The sequence below is a fragment of the Pecten maximus genome, chromosome 6 (genome assembly GCF_902652985.1).
Source record: "Pecten maximus chromosome 6, xPecMax1.1, whole genome shotgun sequence".
Classification (NCBI taxonomy): domain Eukaryota; kingdom Metazoa; phylum Mollusca; class Bivalvia; order Pectinida; family Pectinidae; genus Pecten; species Pecten maximus.
The window spans coordinates 12,872,039-12,892,624 of record NC_047020.1 but is presented as its reverse complement, the minus strand read 5'-3'; positions in this window follow the sequence as shown (position 1 = coordinate 12,892,624).

Below are 20,586 nucleotides of genomic sequence, written 5' to 3'. Positions count from 1 at the left end.
GAAGATGAATTTTGTAAGTGTCTAGACTATGATTTTCTTGGACAAAAACTGTTTAAATCATATCATTGCAACCGTCCATGTACAAAGTTTCATAATTGTTTACTACAGGTAACACTGCTGAGGTGTGTAACCAGGGACATATATAGATATCTTATTACACGTCCCTGGTGTAACCTAGAGAAATATTAATGTAAAACCATGGTTATTAGATCACATCTCCTGTCATTGTACTCGTGTCTCGGAAAATACAATCATGTGACCTGATTTGACTTTCTTCAATTGGTAATGTATAATGATTTATATCAAAAAGAAAATTTGAACAATGCAACTAGCTATTACTATTAAACTAACAACATTCTGCATTTAGTATGTGTCGTTTCGTATAACATAAAGATTATTTGTTTGAGGTCTAGTATAAAATACAGGAACTCCTCTCAGTTATAACATTAAAATCGACATACAATACTTTTATTTTCACTGATTTAACAATCGGGCCCATTTTTATTTTCACTGATTTAACAATCGGGCCCATTTTTATTTTCACTGATTTAACAATCAGGCCCATTTTATTTTTCACGAGTTTAACATTCAGGCCCATTTTATTTTTCACGAGTGTAACATTCAGATCAATTATTATTTTCACGAGTTTAACATTCAGGCACATTTTTATTTTCACTAGTTTAACAAGCCCGCTTGTATTTTTCTGAATTTCCACAATTTAGTGGTCCTTACATCTCTCCCCTAGAAGGTCGAAATAGCTGTATGGTGCAAATTTATACTTTTTGATCGGCCAGGGTCGTATATACATCTATGTACGTTCCTGGTTCGGCGTGTTTAAATATGATATTAACAATTTGTATTTGTGTCGCTTATCGTTACCGAGATCAAATTGTAGCGATTCTGATACAGATACTTTCACTGAAACGCTTCCGTGCTGTGTAGAGCAGGGCGATGACTCCTCTCTTGTCCAGACTGGCCCTTTACCGCCAGATTTACCGAGTGACCGTCTGGCCACACCACCTATTTAGGAGAGTGTATTAATTGTTCTGGCCATATTTCCGTCTGTCGGTCGAGATTGACCACTGACAGACATGCGATGTAGGCTGTAAGTCACGGTGGTCAGAACGGATCTGTCGGGGTGGCGTCCATACTTGACGTGTCCTACCGACACTAGTACTAATGTATGAGATCATAGTAGTCCGCTATGTAGTCATATCTCAACCCCCAGTCCATATGTCTTTTTTGTGAGGAAGAAAAAATCATTTCTCAAGATTTCCTGTTATCTCACAATTGATACTGGTTTTGTGTTGGTTTACTTACATATTATATTGTTTATATCAATTGCGACTTTCTCTTCAGCCAGAAGTGCCTTGTAACACGTTGTATTACATGACGTATTTGTCTTGGGTAGCATTTTGTTTAATTACGTCACAAATTTCCAAAGTGTACCATTTTTCAGGCATTTATACTAAATAAAACGTCTTGTTTTAAGAAGCTAAATATAAAATCAAATCGTTTACAGATTAAGTAACATTATGATCTGCATCGAAAAAAAAACCCACAAAAAGTCGCGTAAGCGAGACTACGTTTTCAGCGAGACTACGGTGTCATCAACATTTCATTTATCAAAGTTAAAAAGTATTAGTCCAAACTTGGTATATAGTTAGATCACAAAGTGATCATCTATAATGTACGGTCAACTGAATCCAGAAATTAGGGAAGCTGGAAATATCGACTTTTAACAGTATTTGTAGATAACATCGAAATATGGACATCACTACCTATACTTTACATCAATATAATTATTAGATTTCGGAAATTGATGTTAGATATATAAGTTTTAAGGTATGCTATTGTTCTTTAAAAATATATTGTAATAAATTTAGGTAAACTGATTTTTAAGACAATAAATAGTTTATCACCAAAAGATGTGTGAGAGGGAGAGGGCGTCCATAAGTTGGAAAGACTTGGCAATAAAGTATGTTTAAAGTCAAAAGACACGTAGATCTGTTTCCTGATTCCGGGACAGAACGTGATCAGTGTAAACATCCCGTTGACCTACTGACCGTCGCTATCGGAAAACCCTCAGAGGAATGAAAACACCCCCCAGAGGAATGAAAACCTCCAGAGGAATAAAAACATCCCCAGAGGAATGAAAACCTCCCCCAGAGGAATGAACACACCCCCCAGAGGAATGAAAACCTCCAGAGGAATAAAAACATCCACAGAGGAATGAAAACATCCCCCAGAGGAATGAAAACCTCCAGAGGAATGAAAACATCCCCAAGAGGAATAAAAACCTCCAGAGGAATGAAAACATGGTATAACGTGTATTGACAAGGCTGTTATTTTCAAAAAGCTCCAGATTTTACTATTTATCAGTTATTTATTAAAAGAAAGTTATATATATATATATATAAGTGTGTGTTTCAGAATTTCTGCGAAATGCACATTCCTTTTTATTCAAACTTCTGTTTAAGTCGCAAGAACAATTGGAAAGACTGTTTTTGCTTTACCACTGTGTGTTGGCTTTGCGGATATTTTCTGTTTCTAATTCATCTTCCATATACAGTAATTCACTGTCTCTCGGTAGATATAATCACCATAATTCTTGGAAAATGACTTACTTGTTGTGTGCAGCGAGGAACACCACGCCTGTTGTCACATCTCCCGGAAACACTCGCTTTATCTAACGTTCACTTTGTTTGGTTTTACAGATATTTTTACTTTGCTTATAAATAACATTTTGAATACAACCGCATTGATTTTAGAATTAATCAAAGGCACGGTTTAAGTATTTTGATCAGTTGTAATACACTTTTATCGTTTTTGAGATTTTATTTTCTAGTCTCATCATCCAATCGTATTTTGTTCTACAAGAATATCAAGGTAACTATTTATTATTTCTTTGATTTGACCAAGGTGATCAGGACGACTTTTTTATTCCCCTTTTCACTTTTCTTTGGACTCCAATAACACTCATTTTATGTCCATACCCTTTTAAGTCCGTAAACACCTATTTTATGGTCATGCCTCATTAAGTCCGTCAAAGCCGATTTTATGTTCATGCCCTCATTAACTCCGTAAACACCCATTTTATGTCAATGCCCCTTAACTTCATAAACAACCATTTGATGTCCTTGCCCTCGTAAACTCTGTCAAAGCCTATTTTTATGTCCATACCCTTGTTAAGTCCGTAAACACCTACTTTATGTCATTGCCCCTTAACTTCATAAACAACCATTTTATGTTCATGCCCTCATTAACTCCGTAAACACCCATTTTTGTCAATGCCCCTTAACTTCATAAACAACCATTTTATGTTCTTGCCCTCGTAATCTCTGTCAAAGCCTATTTTATGTCCATACACTTGTTAACTCCGTATGTTCTTGCCCTCGTAAACTCCGTAAACGCCCATTTTATTTTCTTGTCCTCGTAACCTCGATAAACACCCATTTGATGTTCTTGCCCTCGTTAACTCCGTAAACACCCATTTTATGTTCATGCCCTCGTAATCTCCGTTAACACCCATTTGATGTTCTTGCCCTCGTTAACTCCGTAAACACCCATTTTATGTTCATGCCCTCGTAAACTCCGTAAACAACTATCTTATGTTCATGTCCTAGTTATATTGTCTTATATATATGCTAATTATCACATCTTGCCTTTCTGCTAATCATAATTAATTCATCAAAACTAATTAGTCATAGCTATTCTATCTTTTGATGCATAAAGAAGCTACTGTATCTGGATACAATCGATTACTTCTTAAAACACTGCGATCTCTGTTGTTTTGTCGTACTTCAGCTCCCTATGTTATTCATCAGCCAGCTCTTGTTGCTTTGTTACTATCAACTCCTGTTGTTTTGATGTACCCCACTCCTGATGTTTTCAAATCTGTCCCCAATACCTGTTGTTTTATTGTACCTCACTCCTGAAGTTTTCAAATCTGTCCCCAATACCTGTTGTTTGTTTTACCCCGCTCCTGATGTTTTCAAGTCTGTCCCAAGCCCCTGTTGTTTGTTTTACCCCGCTCCTGATGTTTTCAAGTCTGTCCATAGTACCTGTTGTTTTATTATACCCCACTCCTAATAATTTCAAGTCTGTCCCCAATACATGTTGTTTGTTTTACCCCGCTCCTGATGTTTTCAGGTATGTCCCTAGCCCCTGTTGTTTGTTTCACCCCGCTCCTGATGTTTTCAAGTCCCCAGCCCTCCTGTTATTTCGACGTCTCCTCACCTATTGTTTTGGTATCCCAGATAATTCACCATAACGGCAAAAACGTTGGAATATCACGAATTGCTGCAAACAAAAAACAAACAAAAACTTCGGCTTATCTTAATGTTCTTGAATGTCATCATTCAAGAATATTCTATTTTAGCATGCACGGTTCGAATTGTTTAGGGGCAAGCCTACTTGCTGTTATTTTGAGAATATAAAGTTTTCAATATGATTTTTATATTTGACTGATTATATGTATGGACCACATTTATTTCTTGCTCCAGATCAGTATTGATTTACAATGTCTCTCAGTATTCGAATATTCCGCATCTAGTTGTGTACCTGTCGTGTTGTATTGTGAGTTATGGCGATATAAGGACATAAAATGCGTAATAAACTCCACGTGTATTTCCCATTTCCTCCCTGTATCCACTGTCTACGTTTTAGTTATGCACTTCACTTCTAAAGCCTGCCAGCACAAACCAGTTTTACTTTTGGAAAAGATTGCACTTAAAAGTCTCCGTGAACTTATACGGGTTTACTACAGTTACGCGTAATAAAGTCCGTTTCCAGTGCGAATCCCTTGGCCATGTCTCTACTGGCCCCTATTGTGTAGGCAAGCGTGACCACTGTTTGTCTTTCTCTGTAGGAATGTTTCGAATTATCAATGGTGAAAGATGGTACACAGGTTCGACTTAGTTTCAATGTGAGGGACACTCGTCCGGTCATGGATCAGTTACCGAGCGGTGTAAAACGGTTATTATCGACCTAACAGTTCCTGGTCGAAGCTTTTAATGTGGCACATTGTGTAACCACAGACGTCTGCCAGTTTCCTGGGAAGAATCCGAACACTTCACACGTCTGTTAGTGGTCGGAGATTGTGTGGATTTGGTTCCGAAATCAAAGTAATTCGATATCTTTAATTAACTCCTTGTAAATGGCATTAAACTTGATGTGAAAACGCCCATTTGATATTAAACTGATTTGCTGTCATTTCCTCATTCAATCTATATAGCATGAATATCAACACGAAAACCATAAACATTTCATCTACATCTATATATTATGATTATACGTGAATATTGTATCATATTTGACGTTTAATATATGATGATTATATATTCTATCATTTTGACTTTCTGAAATGTTTGTAATGTCTAATGGGGCATAGATATTGTCGAAATTCATAATGGCTACAGCCCATCTGGTGGTGAAAACTTTTACCATCGAGGGCAGCTGGATTTGGTTACAATTTTGTTAATGTCGAAGATCGAGATGTTTTACCTTTTGTTTGATAGTCCTAGTAAGAGGCTATGGTACTTTTGTTTGATAGTCCTAGTTAGAGGCTATGGTACTTTTGTTTGATAGTCCTAGTTAGAGGCTATGGTACTTTTGTTTAGAAGTCCTAGTTAGAGGCTATGGTACTTTTGTTTGATAGTCCTAGTTAGATGTCATGGTACTTTTGTTTGATAGTCCTAGTTAGAGGCTATGGTACTTTTGTTTGATAGTCCTAGTTAGAGGCTATGGTACTTTTGTTTGATAGTCCTAGTTAGAGGCTATGGTACTTTTGTTTGATAGTCCTAGTTAGAGGCTATGGTACTTTTGTTTAGAAGTCCTAGTTAGAGGCTATGGTACTTTTGTTTGATAGTCCTAGTTAGATGTCATGGTACTTTTGTTTGATAGTCCTAGTTAGAGGCTATGGTACTTTTGTTTGATAGTCCTAGTTAGAGGCTATGGTACTTTTGTTTAGAAGTCCTAGTTAGAGGCTATGATACTTTTGTTTGATAGTCCTAGTTAGAGGCTATGATACGTTTGTTTGATAGTCCTAGTTAGAGGCTATGGTACTTTTGTTTAGAAGTCCTAGTTAGAGGCTATGATACTTTTGTTTGATAGTCCTAGTTAGAGGCTATGATACTTTTGTTTGATAGTCCTAGTTAGAGGCCATGGTACTTTTGTTTGATAGTCCTAGTTAGAGGCTATGGTACTTTTGTTTAGAAGTCCTAGTTAGAGGCCATGGCACTTTTGTTTGATAGTCCTAGTTAGAGGCTATGGTACTTTTGTTTGATAGTCCTAGTTAGAGGCTATGGTACTTTTGTTTGATAGTCCTAGTTAGAGGCTATGGTACTTTTGTTTGATAGTCCTAGTTAGAGGTTATGGTACTTTTGTTTGATAGTCCTAGTTAGAGGCTATGGTACTTTTGTTTGATAGTCCTAGTTAGAGGCTATGGTACTTTTGTATTGATAGTCCTAGTTAGAGGCTATGGTACTTTTGTTTGATAGTCCTAGTTAGAGGCTATGGCACTTTTGTTTGATAGCCCTAGTTAGAGGCTATGGTACTTTTGTTTGATAGTTCTAGTTAGAGGCTATGGTACTTTTGTTTGATAGTCCTAGTTAGAGGCTATGGTACTTTTGTTTGATAGTCCTAGTTAGAGGCTATGGTACTTTTGTTTAGAAGTCCTTGTTAGAGGCTATGTTACTTTGTTTGATAGTCATAGTTAGAGGCTATGATACTTTTGTTTGATAGTCCTAGTTAGAGGCTATGGTACTTTTGTTTAGAAGTCCTTGTTAGAGGCTATGATACTTTTGTTTGATAGTCCTAGTTAGAGGCTATGATACGTTTGTTTGATAGTCCTAGTTAGAGGCCATGTTACTTTTGTTTGATAGTCCTAGTTAGAGGCTATGGTACTTTTGTTTAGAAGTCCTAGTTAGAGGCCATGGCACTTTTGTTTGATAGTCCTAGTTAGAGGCCATGGTACTTTTGTTTGATAGTTCTAGTTAGAGGCTATGGTACTTTGTTTGATAGTCCTAGTTAGAGGCTATGGTACTTTTGTTTGATAGTCCTAGTTAGAGGCTATGGTACTTTTGTTTGATAGTCCTAGTTAGAGGCTATGGTACTTTTGTTTGATAGTCCTAGTTAGAGGCTATGGTCCTTTTGTTTGATAGTCCTAGTTAAAGGTCATGGTACTTTTGTTTGATAGTCCTAGTTAGAGGCCATGGTCCTTTTGTTTGATAGTCCTAGTTAGAGGCTATGGTACTTTGTTTGATAGTCCTAGTTAGAGGCTATGGTCCTTTTGTTTGATAGTCCTAGTTAGAGGCCATGGTCCTTTTGTTTGATAGTCCTAGTTAGAGGCTATGGTACTTTTGTTTGATAGTCCTAGTTAGAGGCTATGGTACTTTGTTTGATAGTCCTAGTTAGAGGCTATGGTACTTTTGTTTAGAAGTCCTAGTTAGAGGCTATGGTACTTTTGTTTGATAGTTCTAGTTAGAGGCTATGGTACTTTGTTTGATAGTCCTAGTTAGAGGCTATGGTACTTTTGTTTGATAGTCCTAGTTAGAGGCTATGGTACTTTTGTTTGATAGTCCTAGTAAGAGGCTATGGTCCTTTTGTTTGATAGTCCTAGTTAGAGGCCATGGTAGTTTTGTTTGATAGTCCTAGTAAGAGGCTATGGTCCTTTTGTTTGATAGTCCTAGTTAGAGGCCATGGTAGTTTTGTTTGATAGCCCTAGTAAGAGGCTATGGTACTTTTGTTTGATAGTCCTAGTTAGAGGCTATGGTACTTTTGTTTGATAGTCCTAGTTAGAGGCCATGGTACTTTTGTTTGATAGTCCTAGTTAGAGGCTATGGTACTTTTGTTTGATAGTCCTAGTTAGAGGCTATGGTACTTTTGTTTGATAGTCCTAGTTAGAGGCTATGGTACTTTTGTTTGATAGTTCTAGTTAGAGGCTATGGTACTTTTGTTTGATAGTTCTAGTTAGAGGCCATGGTACTTTTGTTTGATAGTCCTAGTTAGAGGCTATGGTACTTTTGTTTGATAGTCCTAGTTAGAGGCTATGGTACTTTTGTTTGATAGTCCTAGTTAGAGGCTATGGTACTTTTGTTTGATAGTCCTAGTTAGAGGCTATGGTACTTTTGTTTAGAAGTCCTAGTTAGAGGCCAAGGTACTTTTGTTTGATAGTCCTAGTTAGAGGGTCTTTTTTTGTTTTGCGAATTAGAATATCAAGAACTAGCTTTATATTGTTATAGCATCCTTCTGAGGGTACGTAATGTTAACGTACTGGTTTAAGCGTTCTCAATGTTTAGTCCATAAGCGACTTAAGCAGATCACTTCAATGATGATTTGGTGCGTACACGATATATGCTGTAGATACAGGTACTGCAGGTAGTAAACCACAAGAATTTCTAAAATTAGAACACCACTAAATTAATTGGTCCTTGCATGCTATTCTAAAAATGTAGCGTCCCGGTATTGATGTCCAGCAGCGGAGTGTCTGACCCGTTTGGAAAGTGCTGTATTTTCTTCTAGTGACCTATGTCACATAACGTCCACCAGTGGACTGACCAAAGAGGACATTGGTCATCCAAACTAGACATCTTTTAATATGTATACAATTACTCCAACGTTCGTGAACAAATCATCGTTTTTCTTTCGAGCCTTGGTGCCAGAATATCAATGACGTCACGAATGGTGGGTTGTCCCAAGGTTTTATCAATGTTTGGCAGTAGAAACCGAAAACATTATTAGGTTTAAGGGAGGAAAATATGAGACCCTCAGCCCAGCTTGCTGAATGTCTTTTCGAAACAGTGAAGCTCGGTTACAGACGGCTATAGGTTACCCATGACTCGGTTACAGACGGCTATAGGTTACCCTTGACTCGGTTACAGATGGCTATAGGTTACCCTTGGCTCGGTTACAGACGGCTATAGGTTACCCTTGACTCGGTTACAGACGGCTATAGGTTACCCTTGGCTCGGTTACAGACGGCTATAGGTTACCCTTGACTCGGTTACAGACGGCTATAGGTTACCCTTGACTCGGTTACAGGCGGCTATAGGTTACCCTTGACTCGGTTACAGATGGCTATAGGTTACCCTTGGCTCGGTTACAGACGGCTATAGGTTACCCATGACTTCGTTACAGACGGATATAGGTTACCCTTGACTCGGTTACAGATGGCTATAGGTTACCCTTGACTCGGTTACATGCGGCTATAGGTTACCCTTGGCTCGGTTACAGACGGCTATAGGTTACCCTTGACTCGGTTACAGACGGCTATAGGTTACCCTTGACTCGGTTACAGGCGGCTATAGGTTACCCTTGACTCGGTTACAGATGGCTATAGGTTACCCTTGGCTCGGTTACAGACGGCTATAGGTTACCCATGACTCCGTTACAGACGGCTATAGGTTACCCTTGACTCGGTTACAGATGGCTATAGGTTACCCTTGACTCGGTTACATGCGGCTATAGGTTACCCTTGGCTCGGTTACAGGCGGCTATATGTTGCCCTTGGCTCGGTTACAGGCGGCTATAGGTTACCCTTGACTCGGTTACAGGCGGCTAAAAGTTACCCTTGACTCGGTTACAGGCGGCTATAGGTTACCCTTGACTCGGTTACAGGCGGCTATAGGTTATCCTGGAATCGGTTACAGGCGGCTATAGGTTATCCTTGACTCGGTTACAGGCGGCTATAGGTTACCCTTGACTCGGTTACAGGCGGCTATAGGTTACCCTTGCCTCGGTTACAGGCGGCTATAGGTTACCCTTAACGACGGATGATTACTGTCTACTTCTCAACAATTTATTTTCATTGGCTCGAATTTTCAACTACCAAAACAGAACGTAAGAAGTCAGACTCTTTAGATTATACGTTTATCTTTAATCTAACATAATATCTCCCCGGGAAATCAATCTACCAATAATCCTTCAATCATGTCAACCTAGCATATGATCTTTCTAATATTCAATAGCCAATAATTCAACCCGACATAAAAATTCTCCAGTTATTCTGACTGACATAAGATATCCACAGCTATCCCTAGGTGTTTCAGCACGTACTGTACGTTTGGTTTTGATCACGTTTCCATTTTCTGTGACATGAGATGCAATCTTCAGATACAGCTAGGAAGATGCTGATCTTTCGATATAACCAGCTTCATTGGTGTTCGCTTAGTTTCATTATCTTTAAAAAGAAGATATCACTATCTGACAATCTCAATTCTTTGTCATCACTCTAATGACGTGTGAACCACAGTTCTCAGATTGTAATCCGATATGACGTAACCCCAGTCGTCCCAGCTTTGTCTAGCTGAGGAACTGTCACATATTGTAGACGACATTTTGTCCGCCCATTATGTATAGGCAGGTTACTCTCTAACCAGTAGCGTTTGGCACTTTTATATATATATTAATAAAACTTGACACTTTCCGATGGCCAATCCAAACAAGCATCTTCAGTTTAGATAAAGCACGAATATAAAATAATGCACATACATGCACGTGAATGTGATGCTGGTTCGTTAACGCTTAGATAGCTAAGTGGTCATTGGTCAATTATACGACAGCGCGGTGGTCAAGGAGGCGTTGATCTGGTAAAATGTAGAAGTGGCCGGAATGGTCAGTTAACTGATTTATGCTGACCGTTCTGACGTTTATAGGCAATAACTCAGTAATGAAATATGAAAAAATCGCACAAATGAAATATTCTTAGATAAAAAAACGATCATGTTCAGATCAAGTTGATGGACCGTCATACAATTTTATTACAGGGAACATAAAAATATCACGATTTCCTGGAGCTTACTATGATTCTATTCAAGTTGATGTTTGAAACTGAAAGTGATTTATTGACAATATATTCATTGCTATCTCATACATCAAACCAGGAGTTTGGGACACAATAAAATAATCGTTTAATGCATGTGCATGGTAGGAAGTTAATGTAAGAGAATAGGTATTTATATTTTGTAAAATCATCAAGAGTTCTCCTCCAATTTACCGAATCTAATCAAAAGAAGGCTTCTACAGCCTCCCTGAATGTTTTCTAGTGGAGGTGGGGGAAGGGGTCACTATTGCACCCTTTACGTTTGCTACTAGAAAAGAAATTTATCCAGCGCCCATAAACTTTTATTAATGGAAGGAAATTAATCACGAATTCTCCCTAATTTTATCTTGCGCCCCTGAGTATTAACTAGTAATAGGAGAGAGGTCTCTGTTGTATTCATAGGCATTTATTTGTAGAAAGGGAGCACTAATATATCTATACATAAACGTTAACTTGTACAAAGGGACCACTGATATATCCATACATAAACGTGAACTTGTACAAAGGGACCCACTAATATATCTATACATAAACGTTAACTTGTACAAAGGGACCACTAATATATCCATACATAAACGTTAACTTGTACAAAGGGACCCACTAATATATCTATACATAAACGTTAACTTGTACAAAGGGACCACTAATATATCCATACATAAACGTTAACTTGTACAAAGGGACCCACTAATATATCTATACATAAACGTGAACTTGTACAAAGGGACCACTGATATATCCATACATAGACGTTAACTTGTACAAAGGGACCACTAATATATCTATACATAAACGTTAACTTGTACAAAGGGACCACTAATATATCTATACATAAACGTTAACTTGTACAAAGGGACCACTAATATATCTATACATAAACGTTAACTTGTACAAAGGGACCCACTAATATATCTATACATAAACGTTAACTTGTACAATGGGACCACTAATATATCTATACATAAACGTTAACTTGTACAATGGGACCACTAATATATCTATACATAAACGTTAACTTGTACAAAGGGACCCACTAATATATCCATACATAAACGTTAACTTGTACAATGGGACCACTAATATATCCATACATAAACGTTAACTTGTACAAAGGGACCCACTAATATATCTATACATAAACGTGAACTTGTACAAAGGGACCACTGATATATCCATACATAGACGTTAACTTGTACAAAGGGACCACTGGTGTATCCCTAAACGTTAACTTGTACAATGGGACCACTAATATATCCATACATAAACGTTAACTTGTACAAAGGGACCACTAATATATCCATACATAGACGTTAACTTGTACAAAGGGACCACTGGTGTATCCCTAAACGTTAACTTGTACAATGGGACCACTAATATATCTATACATAAACGTTAACTTGTACAAAGTGACCACTGATATATCTATACATAAACGTTAACTTGTACAAAGGGACCACTAATATATCTATACATAAACGTTAACTTGTACAAAGGGACCACTGATATATCTATACATAAACGTTAACTTGTACAAAGTGACCACTGATATATCTATACATAAACGTTAACTTGTACAAAGGGACCACTAATCTATCTATACATAAACGTTAACTTGTACAAAGTGACCACTAATATATCTATACATAAACGTTAACTTGTACAAAGGGACCACTAATATATCCATACATAAACGTTAACTTGTACAAAGGGACCCACTAATATATCTATACATAAACGTGAACTTGTACAAAGGGACCACTGATATATCCATACATAGACGTTAACTTGTACAAAGGGACCACTGGTGTATCCCTAAACGTTAACTTGTACAATGGGACCACTAATATATCCATACATAAACGTTAACTTGTACAAAGGGACCACTAATATATCCATACATAGACGTTAACTTGTACAAAGGGACCACTGGTGTTTCTCTAAACGTTAACTTGTACAATGGGACCACTAATATATCTATACATAAACGTTAACTTGTACAAAGTGACCACTGATATATCTATACATAAACGTTAACTTGTACAAAGGGACCACTAATATATCTATACATAAACGTTAACTTGTACAAAGGGACCACTGATATATCTATACATAAACGTTAACTTGTACAAAGTGACCACTGATATATCTATACATAAACGTTAACTTGTACAAAGGGACCACTAATCTATCTATACATAAACGTTAACTTGTACAAAGTGACCACTAATATATCTATACATAAACGTTAACTTGTACAAAGTGACCACTAATATATCTATACATAAACGTTAACTTGTACAAAGTGACCACTAATATATCCATACATAGACGTTAACTTGTACAAAGGGACCACTAACATATCCATACATAGACGTTAACTTGTACAAAGGGACCCACTAATATATCTATACATAGACGTTAACTTGTACAAAGGGACCCACTAATATATCTATACATAAACGTTAACTTGTACAGTGGGACCACTAATATATCTATACATAGACGTTATCTTGTACAAAGGGACCACTAATATATCCATACATAAACGTTAACTTGTACAAAGGGACCGCTAGTGTATCCCTTTGTACAAGTTAGTGGAATGACAGATGATTGATACTCTTGAACAGTTCAGATTACAGAGAAACAATTGTCAACAAGTTATATCATGTCATTTTAAGGCAATCAAATATATTTAAATCAAAGCATGATAGGTGTATCCCTTACGATTTACTTCTACAAGGAAGGAGTCTATACAGCGTCCCTAGACGTCTACTAGAGGTTGGTGGTTACCATGGTATCCATCAACTTTTACTGATTCTTCATCACATTATACCGGATCAGAAAGAAGAATTCACTATACCGGATGAGAGAGAAATATTCACTATACCGGATCAGAGAGAATCATTCACTATACCGGATCAGAGAGAAGCGCTCACTTTACCGGATCAGAGAGAAGCATTCTCTATACCGAATCAGAGAGAAGCATTCTCTATACCGGATCAGAGAGAAGCATTCACTATACCGGATCAGAGAGAAGCAGTCACTATACCGGATCAGAGAGAAGCAGTCACTATACCGGATCAGAGAGAAACAGTCACTATACCGGATCAGAGAGAAGCATTCACTATACCGGATCAGAGAGAAGCAGTCACTATACCGGATCAGAGAGAAGCATTCACTATACCGGATCAGAGAGAATCATTCACTATACCGGATCAGAGAGAAGCATTCACTATACCGGATCAGAGAGAAGCAGTCACTATACCGGATCAGAGAGAAGCATTCACTATACCGGATCAGAGAGAAGTATTCACTATACCGGATCAGAGAGAAGCATTCACTATACCGGATCAGAAAGAAGCAGTCACTATACCGGATCAGAGAGAAGCATTCACTATACCGGATCAGAGAGAAGCATTCACTATTCCGGATCAGGAAGAATCATTCACTATACCGGATCAGAGAGAAGTATTCACTATACCGGATCAGAGAGAAGCAGTCACTATACCGGATCAGAGAGAAGCAGTCACTATACCGGATTAGAGAGAAGTATTCACTATACCGGATCAGAGAGAAGCATTCACTATTCCGGATCAGAGAGAAGCATTCACTATACCGGATCAGAGAGAAGCAGACACTATACCGGATCAGAGAGAAACATTCACTATACCGGATCAGAGAGAAGCATTCACTATACCGGATCAGAGAGAAGCATTCACTATACCGGATCAGGGAGAAGCATTCACTATACCAGATCAAAGAGAAGCAGTCACTATACCGGATCAGAGAGAATAATTCACTATACCGGATCAAAGAGAATCATTCACTATACCGGATCAAAGAGAAGCAGTCACTGTCCCAATCGCCTACTCTCTTTTGTAATTGGTTTTATTTATCAAAAATATAATCATTGTCACAGTACCTCTTAGAATATCAATATTTTGTATTTTAGTATTGTTAAGGTGGCTGATCTCCGATATTAAACTATGTTTTATACTTTGTAACAATATACTTCTACAATGTAATTGTGATATATAACATTTAAATAAACCAAATTGATTGATTGATTGGTTGTATAATCATTTCATATATAGCTACACTATCATTTCAAATTAAACACAAATGTATAATTATTACAGATATATAGCTACACTGACATAATATCAAATTAAACACAAATGTATAATTAGTACAGATATAGCTGTACTAACATGATATCAAATTATACACAAATGTATAAATATTACAGATACATTTTACATCTGTAATTATGAATTTCCTTGTTATGTATAAACACTGTTTACAATACATTGTACTCCCCCTATGTTTACAATACATTGTACTCCCCCTATCTGTCATACACATGCTAGATTACCATATCAGCTTCTCGTTTGAGATGTGCTTACAAAACACATGTAGATATTTATGTTGATGTATTGGGAATTCACACAGCGATTAAAGAGTAGTTTGTATACACGTGTATAGACACCAAATTACATTAAAGTGTCACATTAATGATATACTTATTCCTAGTAAATCCATTATCAATTAGTACATCTCCCACTGGTATGTATAGAATGGGTTATGCCAATTTAAGACGTGCAGTTAAAGACATATTATACATGTACTTGAAATAGTCAGTCCATGTACAGCTGGTGAATTAAAAGAAACAAACCGGAAACGGTTTTAATACTCCGGACCCCACACTACGGCCGTGAGAGGACTGGAGTATTTAGCTCGTCATGGCTTTGGGGAGTTCAGTTAGATTTAATACTTGGTAACCTTGCCAAAGAAAAGAAAATATTACAATGTACCGGACTACCTTTTAAAACAATAGTTAAGAGAATTGACTTGTGATAGCAGCAGATGTAACGATATCACGTGTTGCTTTAAAATCCACTCATAGATAGCCATAGCGAAAGTGTGCCTTTGGAAGAAAATAAAACCGGAATTAATTTAATTTTAGTGCAAATATTTACTTCTTTTTCCGATCCATATGCTGATTAACCTTCGGGCTTGCATCAGTGTATTTTTTTCAAAAATATTCTTTTAAAGAAATTTGAATTGTTCGCACGCAATAAAAGCAAACCTTTCAATTTCATTGACATATTACATAATGCTGTTGGCTGGCATGTTACTGATTGATTGTTAATGAAGATTTTGAGGATCTGATGGGATTTCTCTTCAACCGGAAGTGACGCGCATGGATGTCTTGTGCAGTTATCACAAATTCAGTAAACAGAGTAAAAGTCATGTCAGACATTTTGTTAATTATGATTATTATACGACATTATTTTGGAAACTGTATATGTAGGTCTCACAGGGCATGCACTTTCATTGTTCGTGATAAGAGTATAACCCTGTAAATCTATAAAATATGTGTGTAAGGATTAAGATATTAACATATGGATATTAAACAGTTAATCACCAGCTTCCTCGCGTAACATTTGTATAACATACAAAATATTGAATATTTGTAAACAGTTCGTAGCCTTACTTTACTATGTATTTACCTGCATTAGCTTTCCACCGATACCTGATCAAGATGAGATCACAAAGAGCCTTTATCAAATACAAAAAAAAAGATAGATATTTAGTACCAACTTATGGCATACATCTTTATATGTATTCTTTTGTACGTAAATTCACGAATCTTTACATAAAAAAAGTATAACATGTACATAGAAAAGGTGTTCACAGAATTCTACACAGTCGAATACCAATTATATAGTACATATACAGAGCAAATCAAGTGAAACCCACCATAAAACAGTGGGTAAACACAGCCACCCAATCCAGTCGCCAACACACTCCAAGGTGTTGATCAAAATATTGTTACTTAGACATCAAACAGATCGTTCATCGGTTTTATTGTAATAATGTTGTTATTTAAGGATAAACTCGATATCAACGTTATGCCACCATAACACAAAAACTCGGAGTGTACTCTTCACAACTGTGAAGTGAATGTGGCTGTGTGACTCCAAAACATAAACATCATACGCGTTTATTCTTATCATTTAATTGCAATACATATGGCTCAACACTTTTGTTAAAACTTTTTAATGGACTCTTTCCTCTGAGAAATTACTACGCAGCTCTATAAGCCAATTAAAAGCGACGTTACAAACAGCGGCATTATTTTTTTTAAAGATATGCAATGATAACATATATTTCAGCGAATAGAAAACTTGATTCTAGCAGGATTGAATGATTGCTTTTTAAAAGTGCTTTTATATAATTTGTGCCTGGATTAAAACTTCGTCAGTATCAATGCATTACTTCAAGTATGTAACTAATACATTTCCTATATTGGGTAACCAATACCTTTCCTTTACACTGGTTTCTTGTCTGTTCTATATTTGGTAACCAATACATTTCATTTACACTGGTTTCTTGTCTGTTCTATATTTGGTCACCAATACATTTCATTTACACTGGTTTCTTGTCTGTTCTATATTTGGTAACCAATACCTTTCCTTTACACTGGTTTCTTGTCTGTTCTATATTTGGTAACCAATACATTTCATTTACACTGGTTTCTTGTATGTTCTATATTTAGTAACCAATACATTTCATTTACACTGGTTTCTTGTCTGTTCTATATTTGGTCACCAATACATTTCATTTACACTGGTTTCTTGTCTGTTCTATATTTGGTAACCAATACCTTTCCTTTACACTGGTTTCTTGTCTGTTCTATATTTGGTAACCAATACATTTCATTTACACTGGTTTCTTGTATGTTCTATATTTAGTAACCAATACATTTCATTTACACTGGTTTCTTGTCTGTTCTATATTTGGTAACCAATACCTTTCCTTTACACTGGTTTCTTGTATGTTCTATATTTGGTAACCAATACATTTCATTTACACTGGTTTCTTGTCTGTTATCTACTTTGTAACCAATACATTTCAAGGGAAATCAGTTAGGGTTAGAGTTAGTACTTTGTTAAGTTAACTAACTATCGTAGTTATTTTCAAAAGTTACAAAAAACATTCGCTAAAGCTCGTGTTTTTGTAACTTTTGAAAAATAACTAATTCGAGTGAAAGAAAAACCATATGCAACAACCACTCGTTGTGTAACCTATATATCTTTGATCTGCAGCAAATGGTCCATATGACCTTTTTATTACATTTTTACCAGTGAAATATCAAAAATTATTCATTCTATAAAAGTGATATTTTTCACTAGTGAAAAATATCACTTTTGCTGATTTGACCAATCAAATTAATGATTAAAAAATACCAAAATAATTGACCAATCAGAAAGCCCGACATATATGTCAGCACCTGGACAGGGGAAACTAAAACTTGGTATTACTGAAGACACTGTTAGATATCCTCTATATCTTATTACCATAACCCTAATATTTAGTAAATATACTTTACTTCAATGTAATAATAATATCAAATGTCCCTGAGTCTTCTCACAAGTAGAGCACCAATCCGGGATACTCCGTTTGGTTAAATATACGCCTATAATTTCCTCTCACATTTGATCATTCGTTTCGTGAAATATGTTTAAATACAATATCCAATTATGAATACTTTTCCAATCGTTATAAATGCTGTACACGTATTTCCATTTTGTGGTTTGTGTTTAGGCTGGATGTAATAGGACTAGTTATCCAGATGACGTGGAACTGACTGAATGTTTGAATCAGTGCTACACACCGCAATGGGTGTTTACACAGCTATAACATTAAATACTATCGCTGGGGATGTTTTTATATAATCTAAATGATAAAAACAATCACAATACTGCCTTGTTATTGAAATAAACACCATTGATTACCTCTTACCGAAGCTGTTTACGGCTACAACGTAACGACACTACTGCCTCTCCACCATATTTATCTCGATATAACGACGAGGCGATCAGCAACAGTCCTGTGACAACTCACTCGCATCACTAACACCGCTTTTTCCCCTCCTACTCCAGAATGAATTAATTTCAAATGATGAGTTTTCCAAATCAAAAAATTAAATTACACATGTAGTTTTGCTCATTATCAGACAATCTATTTTAATGGGATCTTTTATAGCGGATGATGCAATAGCTATTTCAGCGTAATCAGAGATTGTGGTGAGCTTGAAAACCAGGAACCAGTCTTAGACTGCAGTGGTTGGTAATGGGAGTCTGACAGGCTAGTATTGGTATAAACAAGGGTGATTGATGGAGGCTAGGAACTCGAAATAGCCCACCAGTTTAGATTTGTCATGTATCTAATTAAATCTTGTTTGTAGCAAATGAGTTTAGATTTATCATACACATAATTAAATCATGTTTGTATAATTGTTCAGAATAAAAATCATACACACTGGAAAATATTCGATGGTGATCTACTCGATCGTTCCTCCCGCGTGTATAATTATTATTTTAAAGGAATAAATTCCACTTAGTGGACCACAAAGACAATAAATCATGGCTGTCAACATTTAGAACAAAATAAATATAGAATAATAATAAATTCCTATTGGTATTGATATAGTGAAAAATGTTCAGGTTTATGAATAAATATTGATAATTCCATAATTTCTGTTGATATGATAAAAATGCACTTGCATGAATAGAAAGAAGTTGAGTTTACTTGGGAGAACGTGTTTAGAATCTTAGTTTTGGTAATGCAACATTTTTGTTCACGGCTTCTGCTGATACACAAAAATGCATGTAACATCTAAGTAGAAAAACATCAAGGTGTATTGATAAATATTGACATTGTCGTATTGACTATAATTATTATGGCGCTTTGAAATTCAGTTGAGTGGTGTGCATGCTTAGAGTCTCGATTGAGGTAATACTGACGACTTTAACTGTGTGACAATATATCACAGATATGTGTAGAGTAACATGACCTTTGAGTGCCTGACAAAGTTTACACGCCCCGCCTTATATATATATATTGATGCTGATTGTGTTGCTTTAACGCGTTTTAATACGTTAAACCTACCGTGTATATGCCGCAGGTAGTAATTTGTCATTCGGTCTCATTAATACTCAAAACCCAACAGTTATCGGGATATTTCAGCCATTTTTGTCATTTCACTTCTACGCTATCGGCAACAATATCCATCACTGATCTTTACACTACTATATGCTTTGTATTGTGCTTTTTTTCCTGGTTGTATTTCCCAAATTGAAATTGACTTCGATAAATGAATTTTAGCTTTCAATTCTATATCAACACTGTTGAGGTAATTCACTGGAGGCTAGGATAACAAAGTGCACGAGATCCGTCTTTTTTTGTTTACAAACTTTAAAGATAAAACGTAATTAGATAATGGTAGGAAGTGTAGAGTTTAATAAGTGGGGGAGAGAATATCGAGGGAATGTGAGATCAACTTCTAATTATCTAATTATGGAATGACTCCAACCTGTCCATGTGATTTTATCCAGATCAGTACACACTATATCCCCGAAAATATTGAGGTTAAAACATATTGTCCTTTATATAATTTTTTCATCTTCACAGGTTACGTTCCATCTGAGATATATTTGCTCCAATGCTGAAAGTTCCATTAACATTTAAGTTACTTAAAACAGCAGGCTATCGGTTTACGTTTAAGTAATTATGAATGTCGGCTCCCGAAGATGTGCATAGCTATCATATGTAAGTTTTAATGTAGTACCACACTTTGTTTGTTACGTTTATCATGATGTCGCCCAAAGTTTCAATTCCAGTTCTATAACTAACAGATCAACATCCATTTGTTTATGTCATATGAAATGTACATTCCCGACCAAACAGGACATGTT